Genomic DNA, 21167 nt, shown 5'->3' with positions numbered 1-21167 from the left:
CAGCCATAATGAGTGGGTATTCCTCTGAGCTCTCTCCCACATATTCTCTCTCTTTCTGTTTCTCCCTCTGATCACACACACACACGCACGCGCGCGCACACACACACACACACACACACACACACACACACACGCGCACACGCACACAGATTCACACTCAAACAAAGCTTGGCTAAATGTGGCTCTCCATCATGTCTGCCACCATACAAGTCCCAGGTTTCTGCTGCTGGCACAGTGTCCACCCCTCGAGCCCAGTAAGAGGCCCTCTCAGAATCAACAATGTCAACAGAATGCCAAACTGAGCTTACACAATTTCTGAAGAGTTACTGCAGCTGAAAACTTTACATGTTACTTTGCACTAACTTGATGTGCTTGTTTTTCACTGTGCATAGCATGTCAAGAGAGCTAAAGGGCAAAAAAACAATCCATATTGTTGTCTAGTAAGGGCAAAGGTTATATGATTTTTTCCTATTGAGACAGATAATGTTTTCTAAAGTAATATGGTGCTGCTGTCTGAAATGCCACACTGAAATTCTTGACAGGAAAATGAATATATAGAAGAAAAAGAAAAAAGATAAAATAAAATATGAACTGCAGCACTTAATTGTAATATCTAGCATTCATTTCTCCCTTAAGACGGTTTGAGTAAACATACAAATCTGTGGTGTCATGCGTGATACGTTGCACAGCTCCAAATGTAATTAATTTTGTAAAATGACTGAGAGCACTAAATGATTTTCTGTGTACAGCAGTACGCTTAATAGCTTGATATTGACAGCGCTCGGTAAATATAAACTAATTTTAACAATACATTTGTGAGAAAAACATCAGTTGATGTTCATAAAGTTTATGGAGTGGAAAAGCTCCGGGCAGTTTCTTAGCTGAATAAGATTTATGGAATAAGAGTAAAAATTTGTTTTAATGATAAAGTCATTTAGGCTTATCTTAAAAACCTCTAGCAGGAAGAAACCGTTTAATGACTGAGATCTTTGTTTATATGATTATTCTCATTGACTAGGTGTTCTGGTTTAGAGGCATGGACAAGGTTTTTGGCAGAGATAAGCCAACTTACTTGATATATTCTTAAGACCCCCTTCCAAAACATCTGGGAAGAATAGCAGAGACACTATTTCAAAGTAAGGGCCATGTATTTAATGAGTGAAGGAATTGTTTAGCTTGACATACAATGCAATAAATGAATCGATCTCAAGAGACAACAGGCCACCAGTAATCAGCTCAGCAGATGACAGTGACTGTGTGATCAAATTTGAAGTTGCTTCAATCAAAACAGTATGTTGCAATGTCTGGTGGAAACAGTAAACTTTCAAGTACTTGCCCGTCGAACGCTAGGCTGAAGTTAGTTTGAAGTTTGTTGATCACCAGTTAGAAATACATTTTTGCACAAAGTTTCCCATTGATGGTAGCTGAGAGTCGGACATAAGTAGGGTGGTGGTGTTTGCATCAATGACTCTCATTAGAAAGTTATTTTTAAAGTTTCATACATAGCTCTGCCTCCCTGTCTTCCCTCCACAATATTCTAATGCCCACACAGTTACACAATGACCGACCATATTGTATAAATATCAGCCCACCAGATTAATTTGAGTATTTCATTTTTTTGTCCAATCATGTAATTTTGTTTGTCGGGACATTGTTATTCATGGAGGGCAAACTAAAATTAATCAGCAAAAGAACTAGATTTTTGAGAGGAAGAGGATACACTGACTGCAAAACACCGTTCGAAAATAACTGCTCTTATGCTCTGGACATTGAACCAACCTTGTATACTACAAAACACACCATGACTCCTGCTGTGGACATTCTTTCGCCAAACCTTCCCCCTAGTGTGCTGTTTATACTCTGACCTGAACTTAAATTAGTTTCTTTTCAGCCCTCTCTTATTGTTAGTCGCAGTGTGAAGGTTGAAGTCTCTACTGCTGCTTTTTTGGGGCTCTGCAGTTTCAGATTCCTTCATATTACATTTCGAACGCTGTAATCTCAAACCACAATCTATTAATGGGGTTCCCTAATACTATAAATATTTAGCATTGTCTGGCATATAGTGTTTGCTCTCATTTCCATGATTCAGTGCTAGTGCATTTTCTCAGTTCATGGAATTTATGTCCAGGTGGAGATTTACAAATTTGGGAGTATTACGTTAGCAGTGCAGTTTTTACCACTGCACGGGGCAGGCTGTGAAAGCATCTGGTATCTCTCCACTGCCAATGTTCACGTGCCAGGATATATTATCAACACTGATTCTGCTCCTCAGTCACAGCCAGGGTCATGCTACAAATCAGCAATGCTGTTTGTTTATGAGCAAATCGTAATCACCCACTTCCAAAGCAGCCTTCAACATCAAAGTCAGAAATACAGCCGTCCAGTCAAATGGTTCCATGTTTGTCTGCAGAACAATGTGAGAATTTGATCATGTATTCATGAAGATGTATATGAACTAGTATGTGTGGATTGAGTGTATGTACTGTAATTCCAACACTGCAATAGAAATACAGTGGCATGTGCCAGGTTTAAATGAGCATGACTTAGGCTTAAGGAAGCATGTCCGAGATAGACAGCAGCAGCTGTTTCTCAAACCACAGATGCCAGAAACAACAAGTACAGAATCCCCTCGGTTTAAATGACCTAATAAGTTGTACACATTTTTCAGTGAGCTGTAATTGTATGAAAACTACAGTGAGCTGCATTAGGTGTTGATCATGCAGTGAATCATTTGGACCAAAGTCAGTATCACAAACATGGCTGGAAGTTTTTAGTTTTAAAATTTAAAACAATGTTTTTGGCGAGTCTCATATGATATGTCAACGGTGGAATGTAACTAAGTACATTTCAGTACTGTACTGTACTTAAGTACAAAATTAATGTAAGTAAACAGAACTCTCAATGTGCAGCCAGTATTTGAAATGAGGTGCTGGTTGGTTGCAGGAAAAAGTTCTGTAAATCAGATTAAACAAGATTTTAAACAATAACATAGAAACAACTGTTGATATAGTGGAGTATTGCTGTCCTGAGCGTAGAACGAAGTTACACCCCCCTGTGTGTGTTGTAATCTGAGTTTCTCTGTTCTCTTTTTTAGTAACCAGGCTGGAAAAATAAGATGTTCATGTGCTTGAGTCCCTCCTGTTACACCATTGGCCATCCCCAGGTTTAAACACAAAGGCACCGCCAACACAAGAGCTGACACAGTGCAGTACGCAGCCTTCAGGTGAAAGCAGCTTTTTTTGCCAGCTCCAACAGTGTCTTTACCTACTGACAATGTTACTGTTTTTACCAGCTTCATTAGTGTCATTTGTGCAACCGTGGATAAAGTCCAAGGCTGAATTTCTTTCCCAGTCTGACTGTGGAGCGAATACTGCTCTGTCTTTATCGAGATGGAGAGCCATATGAGCTTCTGAGGGGCTCCAGCTTGACTCAGAACTGGTCTTTCTTCTCCTCCATGTGTAAGTAACTTGAGGCTACATAATGTTGCACGTCTATTTTCAATAGCGATGGCTACAATAGCAGAGTTAACGTTAGCTGACTTGCTGTTACCAGTATTATGAACTTTTTATTTGGCATATGTGCATATATATATATATATATATATATAGGCATATATATGCTATCACTAGCTGGCTAACTGTCAGCATTGCTATGGAGCACATCACAGCAATGCTAGGGTGGGCTAATGGTTGTGGTTAGATTGTTAGTTGTTGGTTGTACACGAGGTACATTTATTGAGCTGTGGCTCTTGTTGCGTGTTTGGTGACCACTTTCACTCGGCTCCATGCTGAAATGATTTTATTTATTAAGTCACAGAGAAGTTATTTCAGCGTGTGGTGGTTAATTTTGATCTTCACATATAAAATTTATGTACTTGTACTATACTTGAGTATTTCCATTCTGTGCTACTTTATACTTTTACATTTTAGAAGGTGAAATTATACTTTTGATTGAATTACTTTTCTCTGACACCTTGAGCTAGTTACATTACAAATAAAGCATATGATGATGAATATGATTTATCAAATATAATCCATTGTTATAGATTGAAATACCTTACAGTAAATGAAATACTCAGATCCCCATGACCAGCTACAAAGGTGAAATTCACTACACTGTCTCCTACACATAAATGGATTAGAAATAACACTAATTATACAGTATTATAGTATACCAGTCACAGGTGCCATTTTTCTGCTTTATAAATATTTTCACTTTTGTGATACTCTAAGTACATTTTGCTCATAATGCTTATGTACTTTTGAAGATAAGGGACCACAAAACAAAGTTGCTAAAAGTGGCCCACTTTTTAAATGTGTGCTAGCCTATCTGGGGTGGCCTGCGGAGGTTGTGTAAATAATACAGGCTCATTTTTTTCCTGTAAATATTTACCAGGCACTGTAGTGACAGATCAACCAACTCCAAGCTATCAGGTTCTTGAATAACCTCAGCATACTCCTCCGCCAGGATCTCTGTATGCACAGATACATGCACGCACGCGCACACACACACACACACACACACACACACACACACACAAATATGTTCAAAACACTGCTGACTTATGGAACAGTTTGCTGCACTATAGATGATTTTTTTTATTGATGTATATATTTGCTTCTATGGGAATTAACTGTATATTCTATGTATGACTAAGAAGAGAAGTGTACACTGTCACATGACAGATGATATTGAGATATTTATTCATATTAATATTAAGCCCACATAATGTCAGTAATAATGTCAGTGAATACACTGTGCGTTGCTTCAGTTCATTAAAAGCAAAAACATCAGCCAAATGAAGCTTTAAAGCTCATCATTTACATTAGGGGTCATACAAAACTCATCAGAGCTCGTATTACGCTATATGTAGCATTGCGGTGTGGCAGTCATTTAAAATCCATTACTCCATTAACATTCTTGAACACATTTTTAACAGTTCCCTGAATAAATCTCCTGAAAACTAATTGGAAGTCACACTCCATGTCCATGGTAGAAACCCCTTTGGCTAAATGACAAGCAAAGGTGTGTCAGTGGTGAAGCATGCAACCCAGTTTGTGGTGGCAATGATGCATACTTTCCCATGGATTCACACTATATGGATTGTAGAAGTGAATATGTATGAGACAATGTGTTATAATCCTATGACAATATTATGTGCTGTTTGTCTTTGTAAGATGGGATGAGGTTGAAGAATGAGAGGAGGAGGTGGCAGTGTCAGTCATGAAAGCCATTATACACAATATTAACATGAACTGATGGTATTTCAACTTTAGTATCTAGCTGTTTTCTGTAATGCAGTTAAACAGGACAGTCATGTTTCTGCTGTCACTTCCTTTGCTGTTGATGTTTTTTTCCAATTAGAAAAATAAGTATGGTACAAGTTTGCTAATGTAATTAATTTCTGTTCATCCACCTACATGATTCAGTACCTGGTGGAACACCTTCTTTGAACTTACCGCAGTGTAAGATTATTTTCTGCTTCAGTGGGGTCCATCCGCTAAGTCATTATTTCCTATTGCCATCACAAGTTCTGATTGATTTCTCGAGCTAATGTGAAAATGAAGCTTCATTACTTCAGCTTGTGTACAAGGTTTTTATCATGGTAATCAGTTTAGTCACGTTCCTTAAGACTTTAGAAAGATTGCCCTTTTTTACATGTTTTTATGTTTCCTATTTATTTGATTATTTTTTAATTTATTTTTTATTTTATTTTTTTTCCACAATGTTTGTTATCCTGCGATTACTGCAGTTTGACTGTTGCTTTTTTGGTACTATTGAAATTCATTCTCAAAAGTGACAATTGAAATGTTGCTACAAGAGGTGAACATTGAAAATAATTGCACACACACTTAACAGCTGGAACTGACAGGCACTTAAAGGGAAGAAACATGCACATTTTTTTGATTGCCATATTCTATAAATATATTCAGGTTCTATGTTTGTTCTAAATCAAGACTAAAATGGCTTTGCCAGATGGTGGCTTTTTTGGCAAGTTAAGGAAATTACTTGTTACTTCACTTGTTTTCTCTCTCATTCACACCCTCAGGCATAAATGTATATAGAGGCACAAATGCAGTATGGTATAGAAGTGCCAAAATTTCTGCCAGAGGCTAGTTGAGTAGTATCTTACATACAAAAAGTCAATGTTAATGGCATTAGTGGCATTTATCAAGAGTTTGTTGATCAATCTTAAGCAAGGAGCAATAGCAATACGCCAAAGACAGATAAACATTTTTCTGTCTATGTTTGACTTTGTTACCATCTGCAGAATTTCACAAATAATACATATACAGTAGATATAATATATTATATTTGACAGGTTCTGAAATTTCTAAATTCCGACCAATATGATTTTAGCATAGGTGGCATGGGATTAATTGAGTTATTGTCTTTGAGTAACACTGACTGTGGTAATCATTTTATTCCACAATGACCCCTCTTGGAGATACAGGATGTGTAACATTTTTGCATCATTTTTTATATGTATTCGATGTGTATTTTTGATGTTGAACAGTTTTTTAAATGTGACAGTGCCGACACGTAGTATATTGTGATCATGCTGTGACTCGTTTCCTCTGTTACTCAGTAGACACGTTCTTGTGAACATGATAACGAACTATACAAAGGAGAGACACCACAGGTGCCCCTCCACAGGTTTGGAGTAGGTGATCTGATGAGATGTTGTAGCACCTTTCTGCATGTATTTCCATATTAATTAGAGAACACTGACTTCCCAGAAGTTGTGTAACTCATTAACACTTTCAGCTACAAACTTCCTACTGATACCAGGTATGTAGCATGCAAAGACAAACATGATAGTATAAAAAAAAATCTTAATTAATGATAATTAATGAGCTATAGGAGTAAACAGATTTTTTGATTCTTGTGAACATAACTGAACATCAGTACACAGTAGAAACTCCGTACTTGCACCACAGCTCCTGCTCCACATGGAGTGGGTGATTTGATTAGACTTGTGTGTGCTTTGCTGCATACATTTGCATATTAATGGGGTAAAACTTTTTTTACTCTGAAGACAATACCGGCCGCAAGCGTTCACCTTGTGAGTCTGTGTGTGTTATCATGGCAAAATGTGGTCCTGGAGACACCTACTGTAGCATGAATTACCACAGAGGTGGTTTTGAGTGCATAGGCAGGGATCTCCAAACTTTTTTATTATGAGAGCTACTTTGAGGGGCCAAAGGGGCTGAGAGCTACTAAATCTTATATTACCGGTTACTTTTATTCTCATGTCGTATCAAAACACTCAAACTGATCACCAAAACAAATCAGATGAGTAATTAATATATCAAGTCATCAAATATCAAGAAATCAATATTGAAAACTTACATTCTGTACTAAAAACATCTGAAACTCACATCAGACATCACATCAGTGTCAATTCTTCTATCAAAAAGTTGAGTCATGATTCATTCACACCTGAACACATAGACATTATTACACCACTGCAAATACATGTCCATAAATCTGCTCAGAAATCAGAAAATCAAACAACATTCCAGCTTCTAATTAAATGAAACATAATCACAATTACAGTGTAATACACATTTTCATCTAATTAAGTTTTCACAAAGCATCTTATCTTGTAACTAGGGGTGCTTCTCATTATCATTCAATGTCTCCCTGTTTCCTTCACTTGCTACCTATCCTCGTGTCTCAGTCCCTCTCACAAAAGAAGAGAATCAACATCCTTTTCTCTGACCCACCATCTGAAGCAATGTCAGCTTCTGGGGAAGACGGCACAACTGGATAACAGTTGGATCAGTTGTCAGTCTGCAGGTGTTAAGAGCTTTTTATGCCTTGGGCCTCATAATTGCACAGATAAAATGTGCAGTGGTTGAGTGGCATCCTCCAACTTGACAAGAGTGACTGTGAAATATTCTAAACTGCAGCAGCTGCACATTCATTAAAAACCAGTATTTACATTGTGAACAGATCCATCAAACCACAGTTTGTAAAGTTACGGCTCAGGCACTGAAAACTAAGACAACAAAGCTGAATTAATTTTTTAAAGTATTTGCATCTGCAAATTCATTATATAATTATCCCAGTTATGATGAAAATGTCTCCTAATTTATGGAAATTATTTTGTAGTGTATGTTTCATTGATAGTCAAAATATTATGTCTACCTGACACACAGGGATTGTGTTTAATTAAGATATTTTTATAGCTGCAATCCAATCTTCCCTTCTCTGGCTGTAAGATTGTCTGTGACACAGGTGAAAATGGGAAAAGGAGCAGTAATGAAAAGAAAAAACTTTAGATAAATAATGGATGTTTCTATGCTTCTCCTCTTAATCAGACTTACAGTTAACATGGATCAGATTTGTATCCCAATGATATTGGTGTTCTGTCACAAAGTGACTTCAAGACTTACCGTACATGTGAAACACACATATTCCTTTGAAAAATTCTCTTTATATACAGTGCAGTTAATTTGCATTGGCTAATTGGGTCTTTTAAGAAACATATTGCTGCCAAAATTACTTTTTCTTTTTTTAATCAGTGACATGCCAACAAAATTTGGGCATGGCAACAGATCCACTCCATGTTATCGATTTGAAGGATGACATAAAGTCTTTGCATGCCTGACTGTCTGCCTTGGTTCATGCCATCTCTGTTGTAAAAACACATCACACTTCCTGCATTAGAACGACATACAGTTACACTACATTTCCTCAGACTGTATTTGCTAGTTTGAATTACTCGCATGTAAAGGCAATTTGTTGAGTTCCACAATCACACACATTAGGCTCATGAACTTCAACTGCAGCTACTCTTATTTCTGCCCTCAGTCTCTCCTTGACCTCCATTTACCAGCTCTTCAAGGACGTGTATGTGAGAGAAAAAAAAAACACATCAAGTAAAAATTTCAATATGCACTTTTTTCTGGGGTTAATTTAAAGTAATTTTTAAAGTATTTGATAAACACTGCACAACATTGTATTGTTGGTTCACTCCGTTCATGATGGGAAGAGGATTCACATCTGTCAAAGCAGAGTTTGCTCATTAGTAGGTAGACCAGCAGATAAAAGGTTTTCATTTAAATGTAAATCAGAATGGTAACAAATCCATTATAGTCACTTGGAAAAGGACTTCTCTCTTTGCCTCCTATGCCATATCTTTGACTCTTATTCCCAGTCAGGGTGTTTTTACTACTTCCCATTCTGGCCAAGGAGATACCCATGTCTAAAAGCTTCTGTGACAACAAATTACAGCTGGACACTAGTGGACAATACTCTGAATACTGATTTATTTGAAATTCATATTTTAATAAGCACATCTATGGATGGAGGCAGGCCTGTTATTAATCAGTTGTGGCCCAACAGCTCCGTTCCATTAAAATGTCAGTCTAGGTGGAATCCATTAGGCTGCCCTGCCGCACATCTCAATAACACTTTCTTTCAACTAGATTCAGAAAGCTTCCTGTTTGAGATGCATGTATTTGCAGTGCTTATACAGACATGATCTCCTGGTTGTGTATTTGAATTATACAGCTGCAGCCTCTGGTTATTGTCATTATTGATTTCTCTTTTTTTTTTTTTTTTTTTTTTGATTAATTCATGTTTAGCCTGTAGGATGTCATAAGAATAATGAATAATGCCCATCATATTTTTTCAGAGCCTATGGTGATTTGCTTGGCTAGATATATTAGTTGTTGCTCACTTTGATATATTAGTTTGTGTTTGTGGAACTGATACAGTATATGAAAATAAGTTTATGGTAAATCAGCATATACTTGGAGCTGATGTCGGTGTCAGCGTAAATGTTATTAAATAACTAACAAGAAGTCACAATGTGGAAATGCCAAAGAGCTAGTTGTTGAGAAACAGTAATGGGCATTATATCAGTTGTCCACCAGGGAGCACTGACAACTTTATTTCAAGTTTTGGATGGATTGCCATCAAACAGTCATCGTCCCCACAGGATGAAACCCATTTACTTTGATAATACCCCAGCTTCCCCTCTGCCTCCACCATGACGTTGAAATTTTTGTTTTTATGTATTAACAACTATTGGATGGATTGTTATGAAATTCCTTTGATTTACCGACTTTTGATTTGCTGACTTTACTTTGGTTTATGGTCAAATATCTGCAAACTTAATGACATTCCGTCAGCCTCAGCTGTACTTTGACCTAATTAGCACGATGACACTGTAGGAAGCTAAACAAAGATGGTGAACCTGTTAAATAAATATCAACATGCTGATGTTTACCTCACACACTAAACAGCATCATGTTAGCGTTTATTCTGACCATGTTAGCATGCGGATGTTAACGTTCTTAAATCAGAGACAGAGCTGCTAGCATGGCTTTAGACCTGTAATCTTCTCATAACCTAGAAATCTAAATGGCTGTCAATTAATTGTCTGTCAATAGCTATCAATTAATTGACTAATCATTTTAGCACTACTGACCTTTCTTTGAAAACCATGCATCATTGTAACTTAAACTTATATATGATGTAAGATAAAATTAGAATCTGACAAGACAATTACAGGTGTTCGTGTAAAGTATAAGTTAGCGTCAAGTATGATCGAAAGTCTCTTGTCTCCTTTTCCTTGGGTTCCTTTGGTTGGTTTCCTGCGTCCCTCTTCAGTAATTTCTATGCTGCATGACTTCTTGAGACTTCTCCCTGAACCACAACATGGCGTTGTGAAAAATAGCACAGGGGCATTTTATTAAAGCTAATGAGCTAATGATACGTTTGCAAACTTTACAAGAACAAATGATCTTGCGAAAAAAGGCCGGTGCTGTGCTACTTTCTGCCAGTGAGCTGGTCTGTGAAATTCTAAACAAAACATATTCCTCCAATGATTAGAACAAATGTTCATCTGTCATAACTGCAATATGTACAACATGTCGTTGAATTGTTTCATTTAGCTTTAACACACAAAGATACACATATATGCCGACATACACTGGCACACACACACACATTAAAGTGGGAACATTTATCTGTTTAAATTCCCATAATAGCCCCTTTAGAAGGCCCCCCTAAAGGTAGATGGAGAGTGTGTTTTCCTTTGGTTTTGTTAATAGGGTTATTGATCATTCTGGCAACTGCAACATTTCTATAAACCAAATGAAGCCCTCGCTCAAAGTGTGCTGTGTCAGAGCAGAAATGCATTTAGATTACTTCATTCCACAGAAACTCCACAGAGATAGCTATCCCCTAAATTCACATTGCCCCTTATAGGATATCTGATATTTGAATGTACAAGATGAAATATTTTGAAGAAAAAGCCTTTTCTTAAACTCGAAGTTCGGCTATTTTCTTTCAAGGTTGGTTTGATCCCCTCTGAGATTTGGTGTACAGTGCTATTAAAAATAAAAGATTCTTAATGGGACACCTAACATCAAAATGGTACAATTTTTCACTGAGGAGTTGCTGTGGAACAATACAAAAAAAAAAAAAGTTCCTGAACAGACCCATGTGGGTCATTAAGGTTTCATCTAATGTAGCTTGAATGCACATGTTCATTAGTGTAACGATGTTAAATAAGTGCAGGCATTTAAAAAGGTCCATATTTCATATGTATTACAGTGGAAAAGCAAATGTGACATTAATATTTTGCAGCTGTAATTTGACATTGCAGTGTATTTATATTGTGTATATTATATTATACATTAGCTTGAAGAGGGACTATAAAAGAACAATTATGGTACATTCAGACTGTAGACAGTTCTCAAAAGCAGACAAAATATCAGCCAAATTAATTATCTCTCAAACAAACAACTAAACTGGTGTTAGAGATACTAGGCTGACGTTTTCAATTTGACCTTATGGTGATTCAATTAGGATAAGTCAGTGTAATTTCTAAAAGGTTGGAACGAGTTTTTTGTTCGGTAAGATTTGATTTGTGGTGTCTGGAATATCACCTGAGACTTTGGACTAACACCCATTTGATGAACAAGAAGGCAACAAACCTTTAAGCCTTCAAACGCAAGTGTAAACTGATGTTCAGCCGTCACATGCTGTCAACTCTTCTGTATCCTTGCATTAGAATACCTGGTGACAAATATTAACAGAGTCAGTACTGGTGTAAGTAATAAGAGAGCTGCATCTGCCCGGCTACAAAAAGACTGTAATAGTCATACCTTCCTTTTCCACTTAGTGTTTGGCTGTGCTCCCATTTTGTGTTTTGTTCCATATTCTTCAATATTTCAGAACATCTGAAACTAGTACATTAGATAGCTTCCACTTGTCAAGCTTTCAGATAATTATGCAAAGATTTGTCCTTTTACAGAGACTTGACACATGCATCAGAATTGTTGACCAGAATAGACTAAACTAACCCAACTTAACAGGGACCACGCTGTTAAAGAATGTGTAATTACCAATATAAAAATGTATGCAACTTATATTATTTTATTTTATTTAAAGTACTTACTTAATTGGTGAGCATGAACTGTTTGACCGTGTCAGTAACTCATATTTTTATGATGACGCAGTCTAAATTAGGTGACAGAACCAAATATGTTTATTTCTTAAATGCATAGTAAGACACCAACATCATAAAGATCAATGTGTTGAGAAGGAGGCTAAATCAGTCCATTTAACAGTCAGCTGAAGTCAATAAAGTCAAGCCAGTGTTAGCAGGGCGTCCATTAAAAACTGTCGGCCAGAGAGGCTCCAGCCACTTAAAAAAACCGAAGCCACTGCTGCTGTGTTCAGCAGCTGCATGTGCCCCTGTTCGCTCTATGTTCATTAGCATTGACAGAGACCATGTGGACAGGAATCGTTTTTCAAAGGCTGTCAAAGTCTAACAGACACACAGAGAATAACACCTCATCAGTACATTTTGTATCTGGAATGCACAGTATTAATTACCTGTCTTAACTCCCAGGAAAATAGTAAGCAATTTCACATATTCATTAAAAATGTGTAAAGTATAGAACTGTGACAAGTCTAGCAAAGGTTATATATATTTAGCAAGTGTGGAGTGATAGTCACTTTTTAAAAATTTATTTATTTTTTTATGCACTGATACTATTGAAGACGTTTGATGCGGAAGGTACTAGATGAGGATTCAACAGATCTGTGTGTATTTCAAACAAAATTTTGGGAGTGGGTGTGTTTAATAGTAATATTTGTGATACCTGAAACCTCAACTGGTGTTTTTTTTTTTTTGTGTTGAACTAAAATTCATTTCGATGTCATTAAATTAAAGGCATCACTGACGCGTTCATCACACGCTCCTGCGAGCGTCTTTGCAGTCAGTTTCCATACAGTATTCCGTGAGCCACCCAAGTTAATTAGTTAACTCTGAATGCACAGTATTGACCTGTTAGTTCTCAGATCCCTCTTTATTATCCAGCCTTAAGAGGCTCAATGAAGACCTAAAGAGGCTCAATGAAGACCTAAAGAGGCTCAATGAAGACCTAAAGATAACTTCATGTCAGCCTTTGTATACGCTGTAAATGTCTTGCTGTGAGATATTTGTTCTGACACACACTCACTGCTGTCTTTTAAAAGCAGAGTTTGCAGTGTCACTCTTCAGTTGATTTCCAATGAAATCCCATTCAGTAGACTGGAAAGGGGAATAACAATGTGCACAACACTGCATTGATACATGTCTCTGCAGGGTGCTCTCTTTTTAGTCAGTGGTTTAGAGCAAAAGTAACAAAGAACAGTCAAATTGCTCAGGGCTGGTGTTGAAATGCATTTGTTGCTCCTCTGTATATTGCTTTTTAAAATGAAAAGTGTGTCACTGAAAGCTACAATGATTCATTTGTTAATAGGGCAGCTTCACATGGATTGATCTGCTAAAGGAAATAATGGGATTGAATGGCTCTGTCCTCAGCCATAATCAGTATAAGAAGTTCTGAAATGTACTATTTGCAGATGTCACATTTTCTGGAATAGACTCTATTTTCCAGAGGTGATGTTAAACACAGTTTTTATTACCATCAGGAGCTGAATGTTCTGGTAGAGGCTATGCTTTGGTGATTAAGATGAGTGTTGGATCCTGGAAGAATCTGGATTGGTCTGAGAGAGAGGGGTTTATTATGCAGGTACAACGATTAAGGATTCAAAATTGGTTTTGCTGAAAGACGTTTGTTTTATCATTGTGTTGAGAGACATTGAAGGCACTGTGTCTGGGACTACACCTCAGAGCCTGGACGACCTCTTGCCCTCACCATGACTTACTCTATATTCATTGTAAAATATATAACATTTTATACCTGAGTACCTATTAGATGATCTAACTTTAATGGGAAGTCTAGAAGCCATTACACCAACCAGCATCCCACACAATGCTTTGCAAGACCAGCAGGAAGCAGAGACCATGCAGGAAATGTGATCCCTTGCTCTGAAGGTGTCATTTGGCCCTGCGTGGTTCAGCAGCAGACACACAGACTGCCCATGGCGTGAGGGTTGTACTGTAAAAGATGTCCGCCAGACACATTGGCAGCAGGAGAGACACGAATCGATTTCCTGCAAGAAAGCCCAGAGAGCCTAAGTGGAGGAGGGCCTCTTTAGCGAAGCTCTTATTAATTAATAGTGTCTCATGAGGGGATTACATGATCTGATTCCTGCTTCTTCATCACAGCACAGCAGCTAATGATATCTGAGGGGGCTCCTCTGCACGACACACCTCCACCCGGCATTGCATACGATCATTACAGTGGAGAATGCAACACTAGCAGAGCATCCTTTCTGTCTTATCAGGAGTATCGTATGATGGGCCCTCTGTCATGTGTCTCTATCCATACAGAGAGCTGAGAGATTGAATATTGCGGTGAGCTAGCTTTGCAGTCCATATAATATCACCAGTTTCAAGCAATGACTAAGAACACGCCCACCATATGAAATATATAAAACCTGTTGTTAATAACACACGCACTAGGTAACACGCGTCAGATGCCTTGTGCACAAAGGTTACAAGTTTGCAGTGCATATAGATGTAATTTCTCTCATAAACACATGCATGTGTCAGTGTTGCTGTCAGTGACAAACAGCCAAGGTGCCTCTTGGTCATTTTGAGTCTTTCCTTGATAATTTTCCTAATTTCAATTTGGAAAAATTCACTAGATTAGAAAAAGAGTGTCCAGGTAATCTGTTTTTTTGTGGACAGGTGTTTGTTTCGTGTGACTGCGTATGTATTTATCAGCGTTTGAAATCAAAGACCTGGTGATCTTTGGACTTAAAAACCCACTGGCATGGCCCAATTCATCCCAGTTTAGGACTCTTGCTTGGAAAGCTTCAATGTGGTGTCTTTATCATGGCCATTTTACGGCACAAAGACAATAGCCCCTTTTCACTTTAGACATTTTGACGTATCGTAGCAATAAAAGCACATGTGTGACTAATAACATTAAGACTCCCTCCAAGCCATATGAAAAAGCCACCTGCACAATACAAAGGCCTAGGAACTGGCAAAACTAAATTTAATGCAGCCATTATGTATCTTATTAATTGTAGTTGCGCTTTTCCTGCTGCATTTCAAAATATCCTCTGTGAGAAGTGCTACATAGAAATCTCCTTGGTTGCAAAAAATCTAAAATAATTTTTAAGGCTTCCCACACGCCTAGCACAAAGACAGATTTGAAATTGTTCTAATTTGTAAGAACCGAAGGTCAGTGTGCAATAAAAGCCCACAAAAGGTTGGTAATGACAAATCCCTTTAATCCTTTATTGTAGTGAAAAAGACGCTAACCCTTTGTGTGAACCTGTCCCAGACACTTTGTGTCAGCCAGATGTGCTGGCTCTAACCACATTTCACCAAGTTGAAAGAACTGTTGCACATTGCACAAGTTCATGCTAGTGTTGTTATGATGAATATTATGTTTTTTATTTCCCCTGCTTATATACTTTCCTCTGTCCATATTTCACAGGCTTGCTAAATGAGCTGTAGCCTGCACACAGCAGAACACATCAGCATTAATAAACCATGAAAAGGTCAATTACACATCATTCCATGAAATGTTGTGACCATTTATAACCAGCCTTGTAACAGATACACTGAAATCTTCTGACCCAAAGAATCATTACATCATTGGCAGATTAACAGTCCATATTGTCTGGTTCCCAGCACGTTTATTCCTGCCAACATCAGAAACTTTAGTCTCAAAAGTAACAGACAGTGATTAACACTTAGATTTAACCCTCCCACATCATGTGTTCATTGTGAAAGGTGAAATTTAAACAGCTCAGCTGAAAGCTTTAGATTAAGTGATGCATCCACAAAATCACTTCATCAGCAGCTGCATGACTCAGTCACTTTAAAGACCCTGTAAATCCACTGATTGCACTTATTCTGGCTGATTAGCTGGATTTACATGATATTACCAAACAAGCAGGAGGTCGAACTTGGGCAGCAGCAAAACAGATAGGAGGGTCACAGAGATGTCAGTGAAGCTGTTGTGGAAATTTCTGCATACAGCTGTGAATGAATAAAGGAAAAAAATTATCCACAGAGAGTGATGATGTCCTTTGAGTTAAACTGTATTGCACAATTGAGGGAAATAAGTCAGAGTGTATAGTACCACAAGTCTGGTCTGGCCGGTAGCATTCAATCTTCAATCTGTGTTACAGTGTATTTGTTCCCAGCAAACATTGTTTTCTAGCAGACACACACAAACACACACACACACACACACACACACACACACACACACACACACACACACACACACACACACACACACACACACACACACACACATGAACTAACCTGTTGGCAGTTTCTAGTAGCTTCTAGCAGTTTCTACATTCTGTCCTTGAACACAGAGCTTCATTTGAGATAAGACAAGACACTCCTGCATTTTCCCCAGAAAAGATTAAGAGCCTGAGAAACCTACTGCTCATAGACTTATACAACTAAAATTCTCTATAAATGATAATGTACAAAGTAGTCATTAGAAATCACTAGATGATTTAGAAATTACCATAAGAAAGCCCAAGATGTACACAGCCACATGGTCCCGAGAAGGAGTCCAATTAGGCAACAAAGTGGACATGCCTGAGTGGGTGCTCTGGGGTATTACAGGGTCTTCAGAGTTCAACTGCTAAAAACAAAACAGCTAATAATTCAACTGGTTTATGGTGCTAATTATTGAAATCTCACTTAGCCAGACCTCCACAGTGCTGGAGAATTGCCTGGCTGCACCCATTATGATTCTACTATTGTGAAAAAAAAAATGCTTGTTTGTATTTTGTATTTCTATAAACCAGTCACAATAGTCTTGGGCAGCGCTGAGCCAAGGATGCAACAACAGTGCCCTAGCACAAGGGTATAGATGCTTGCTCAGAGGGTGATCCTTCACATAGCAAAGGGGATTTGGAAAACAGTAACTTGCAGTTTGAGGAAACAGAGGAGAGTGCCGCATGAAATATGCAGCCAATGGCAAGCTTATACCCACAGCTCAAATCCAGTGAGTCAGACTATTGATATACTGACCTCCACCCACTGTTCTTCCATTACAGTTTAATCAAATGAAGCATTTATTGCACACTGGCACTCACTTTTGAAAAGTTTCAGTAGGTCAGACAGTATGCGACGGCAGACATTATTTAGGTGTGTTTTTCTCTACTGAGCATTTTATCAAGCTCTCAGCTTAAAAAAAAAGAGTAAGCAGCAGGAATAAAAAATACTGAAAGCAAAAAAATTCAAGACGGGTCGATAAACTCTCTCCCTATATATACATATACATAAAGTTAATTAGGAACATGTAGCAGCAGTAGCATTACTACTGAGGTTTGTTTCTGAAGACCTGATGGATGTGAGTCCGTTGCAGTATTCACTGACCTCTCAGCTCAGCTTTGGTCTCCATGTATTTAGTGTTTAGCCATCTAAACCTTCCATGGTGTTGACCAACAAGTCTGTCTGGCATTTTGTACTGGGCACAGAGTCTCGGTTGACTGAAACCATTTGTTCCATTTGCTCACTAGCTATGGAACTGTCAAAAATCTACAGAATGATTTTCTTATCATTTACAGATTGCTAATGAAAAAAAGTGGAAAAGAAATGCAGCAGTATTTAGGGATGAACCTTTAACCAGTTACCAGAATTTTATTTTAACCGAATATCACTAACAAACATTTCTAAGCTTCACTCATTGCCAAATGAAAAAAAAAAAAAAAAAAAGTTTGATTTATTTTTGGAGGGGGTATGCTACATTTGATACGTGTGATTCAAAACTTAACAGAAAGAAAGCTCCTAAAATCCCTTTCATGAACTCTTGCAGGCTAATAAAATATGCATCCCAGATAATGGTGTCCAAGTACAATAAAAGAGGGATGCCATATGTTGGTAATCTGATCTCTCACTTCTGGGAGTCAGACGTCTCTTTACCATCACACCCCACACCCTCACACCCGGTAACCTCCTTCGAAAGCTTAACAGCCAGGACAGGAGCATTTACAACAGCGTCAGCAGCCCTCAGAAACATCAGAGTATAGACGTGACAAACACACACGCAGACAAGCACGGGGGATGGGTGAGTTAAGGTGAACAACATGTTGAGTCACTCCTTCTTGGATGTCAGGTGAAAGAGGAGACTGAGCATGGACTTCAGTCACATTTGTTATGATTAAAAATAGCATTAAAAAGAGAGGTGAGGACAGGCACTTAGCTGAAGACAGCTTTGAAATGGAGGAGATACCCCAGAGAGCACTTCATTACATCCGTGTTTTCCTCGAGTGGGCTTTGATAAGATGTTTGGCAAGTTGAATACTGTCGCTTTTACTTACGCACAGTACACAGTGATGCATGGTCTGACTGATCAGCTCTTCTGAATATCTGTTCATTTGTGTTCAGCATTGTTGCCACAGAACAGCAAGAAAGATGCACTGGATTTTAGATAGCAGTGACATTGTGCCAGCCGATTTCTGTGTTGTGTTTTGTTTGTGTAACCTTTGAATTTAAAGCTGCCATGATCAATAGTCTTATATATTCTTATATTAACCGTGGATAAAATGACTTCAGGTTCCCACTGCCCCCGTGTGGTTAAAAAATTGTAAATGCAGGGTGTCTGAATCTTGTGGGACTCAGAAGTCAATGTAGCATCAGAAATGCGTTGGACTCTAACAACTCTTCCGTTGGACAGACGTTAAAATTTAGTTGGAAATGAAAATCACGTTGACGTCGAAACCCAAGATTGGCTAACTGACATTGTGATGTTGAGCAGACGTTGGGTTTTGTCACCATACCTCTTGACTAGAATATCACTATTCTATGACACAGTGGAGCTGTCATCAGACATTGATTGCAGACAATTGATGGTAGCATGAATTTTAGTCACCCAGCGTCACAACCTACATTCAACCAAATATCAACATCTAACGACGTCGGTGAGCTGCCTGCCTGCTGCGGCTTTCTGATTTGAACGGGTTGCTCAAGTGAGCGCTCAAGATTTCTTTTGCTTTGATTAAAATTTCATATACTACTTCAATGAGTGCGTGATAATAATTAACCATGCCCCTATAATGTTGGACTTTCCCTCATAGCCTCCACAAATGTGAATCATAGGAGTGGCTTAAGGGAGGCATCATTCTGTCAGTCATTAAGCTCACAGATATGAAATTCAGTGAGTCGAAGGAGCTGTCAGAGACATCCTCCGTTCATGTATGAGTGCATCAATGGATCTTTGAAAATATTTGGATGAAAAACAACAGGCACATACTCAGCTCACCAAATGAATTTATTGTCATGTTTTATATTCATATTCATTCAGTAGGGGTTGCAAGTTCAAAAGGTGATTCAATAAATATGTAAAGACTGAAAATTTGCACAGTTCCAGTTTAGCCACTAAATGCTCTTCACTTGTCAATAGCTGTGATGGAGAGCAGCGATTATGAACAGCTCAATATGTCCCATATGGCTGTCCATTAGCATTTTTCATTATAGATCCTCCAGGTGAACTGTAGTTTAAAACGTGGCAGAAAACGTATCCATCCATTCATCCTAAAGCACTGACTGATCAATTAATTCATTATGTGTGTTCAGGTTTATATATTGTTATGGTACAAAGGTCAATGAGCAATTATTGATTGTGTGATGTCATACACCTTTTGATATATTTAACTTCATTGGTAACTACAGGGACCTGGAAAGCTCTTCATCCACCTGCTTATTGTCTCAAATGGAAACAGGTAATTATCCAGCTGTAAGTGTCTTATTTAGGAAACGTGAATGTTGCTGAAAATTAATCATCATTGATTAGAGACCCTGTGATTTGAATCCATCCCTTCTCCAGATTTGTCAGCCATTGATCTGTGACAGCAATTTCACGCTTGCGATCAACCAATCGACCCGGTTATAATGTATGGCCTCTAGTCGGGCTTTTTTCATGACCTCCTCATTCATCAGAGAGCCACCTGGAGTAACATTTACTCTACCTGCGGACATACAGGATGAGAAAATTGCCTGCGTTTTTCTCTCCATCTAAAATGTGCTTCTTTCGTTTGTTTATAGTGACCTATATTTAAAGATCTAGCAGGTAACAGCGAAAACAGTTTCTCGAGTATCTGACTGGGTGGATTACGCTCTGAATTAACCAGCTTTTGATTGCACACATAGCAAAAACTGACCTTTGCTGTGATAGAATATCTGAGCTTGTCTGATAATGTACAGTAGATCATCATGTCACTATCCTGGTTTCATACCTTTGAATTTATACCGACATCTCCAGTTTTTTTTTTTTTTTTCTGTGAATCAAATACTGTAGGTCTGGTAATCTGTTTGTTGACGGCTATTTTTTGGGAGAATATCAGAACCAATCACAGCTGAGATGAGAAGAAGAATTAAGAATTAAGACGTCAGCTTCCCTTGTCAGGACCAGACAATATGATAACCGAAACAATTGCCAAGAAAAAGCCGACAGGCATTGATGAGATGGAGGCCGTCAGGAAGCTGCACAGACTTAGTACAGACTTAGTACAGACTTCTGTGTCAACTGAAAGTGATGTTGGTGTGACGGATACAACACTTGCTACTGATTGGTTAGGCCATAATAACCCTCTTAATGATAAGGGGAGACCCCATACTATACATGAGCGTGTAAATGGGCTGTTGTCTTGATGTTCAACCCTGTCTCAAATAAACTGTATTTATACTACGACTTAGCAACAGCAAACATAGAAACCTAGTGTCACCTGGTCATCACATGTGTCAGTGTTGTGGTTGTCTGCCA

The 21167-nt window shown here is 38.2% G+C and overlaps 1 long non-coding RNA gene across 1 annotated transcript in view; it reads left to right on the top strand.

Moving 5' to 3' along the window:
- Positions 1-1436: 1436 nt before the first annotated feature.
- Positions 1437-21167, top strand: part of LOC139628435 (uncharacterized) — a 42970-nt gene continuing 23239 nt past the window's right edge. The window contains exon 1 of the long non-coding RNA XR_011692774.1: positions 1437-3458. This is a non-coding gene — a long non-coding RNA (uncharacterized lncRNA). The remainder of the gene's footprint in view (positions 3459-21167) is intronic.

The sequence above is a fragment of the Trachinotus anak genome, unplaced genomic scaffold (genome assembly GCF_046630095.1).
Source record: "Trachinotus anak isolate AG129_WGS33_773 ecotype Australia unplaced genomic scaffold, CSIRO_AGI_Tana_v1 ptg000011l, whole genome shotgun sequence".
NCBI classification, from domain to species: Eukaryota; Metazoa; Chordata; class Actinopteri; order Carangiformes; family Carangidae; genus Trachinotus; species Trachinotus anak.
The sequence above is the reverse complement of the archived record's forward strand: the minus strand, read 5'-3'. Positions and strand labels throughout refer to the sequence as shown.